The 1,246-nt window shown below is 46.5% G+C and overlaps 1 pseudogene; it reads left to right on the top strand.

The window, feature by feature from the left end:
* The first annotated feature begins 671 nt into the window (after positions 1-671).
* LOC124790641 lies at positions 672-789 on the top strand (annotated as a pseudogene).
* The last annotated feature ends 457 nt before the right edge of the window (positions 790-1,246 follow it).

The raw sequence follows: 1,246 nt of genomic DNA on the forward strand, positions 1-1,246 counted from the left end.
CAGCCTTATCAAATACATGTTGCGACAATATTAATACCTCGTATATATCAGAGAGACAAACGAGTGTAACTATAGGTTAGTAAAGCACTTTGCCTGGGGAGTTATTCACGTGAGTACTTAAAGAAATCCGCTAAATTTCGATTACGCGATAAGTCACACAAGTCTGAAGGTTGTAAATTCAACAAAATACTTAGGGATTACAGTTACAAATAATCTAAATTGGAACGATCACATAGATAATGTTGTGGGTAGAGCAAACCAAAGACTGCGAGTCACTGGCAGAACACTTAGAAGGTGCAACAGGTCTACTAAATAGATTGCTTACACCACGTTTGTCCGCCCTATTCTGGAGTTTGCCGTGCGGTGTGGGTTCCGCATCAGGTGGGAGTGACGGATGAAATCGAAAAAGTCCAAAGAAGGGCAGATCGTTTTGTATTATCGCGAAGTAGGGGAGATATTGCCATAGACGTGATACACAAGCTGGAGTGGCAGTCATTAAAACTAAGTCGTTTCTCGTTGCGACGGGACCTTATGAAATTTCAGTCACCAGTTTTCTCCTCTGATTGCCAAAACATTCTGTTGCCACCCACCTACATAGGAAGAAATGATCATAACGATCAAAAAAGAGAAATCAGGGCTCGCATAGAAAAATTTAAGCGCTTGTTTTTCCCGGCAACGGCCTTGCCGCAGTGGATACACCGGTTCCCGTCAGATCACCGAAGATAAGCGCTGTCGGGCGTGGCTGGAATTTGTATGGGTGACCATCCGGGCCGCCATGTGCTGTTGCCAGTTTTCGGGGTGCACTCAGCCTCGTGATGCCAATTGAGGAGCTACTCGACCGAATAGTAGCGGCTCCGGTCAAAGAAAACCATCATAACGACTGGGTGATTGGTGTGCTGACCACACGCCCCTCCTATCCGCATCCTCAGCTAAGGATGATACGGCGGTCGGATGGTCCCGGTGGACCACTTGTGGCCTGAAGCCGGAGTGCTTTTGTTTTTCCCGCACTCCGTTCGAGAGCGCAACGGTAAAGAGACAGCTTGAAGGTGGTTCACTGAACCCTCTGCCAGACACTTTATTGTGAATAGCGGAGTAATCACGTAGATCTAGATGTAGATGTGTAGATGAGTTACTGAGAGGTTTCTGTTGTTCATCATTGTGCCAGGAGGCCTGGGAGACGACGGCCATTCACTATTGTAAGGAAGTGAAAAACCTACAGCCGTCCTTAAGATGTCATTTATTGTGT

Source organism: Schistocerca piceifrons, chromosome 3 (genome assembly GCF_021461385.2).
Source record: "Schistocerca piceifrons isolate TAMUIC-IGC-003096 chromosome 3, iqSchPice1.1, whole genome shotgun sequence".
In the NCBI taxonomy this organism is placed as follows: domain Eukaryota; kingdom Metazoa; phylum Arthropoda; class Insecta; order Orthoptera; family Acrididae; genus Schistocerca; species Schistocerca piceifrons.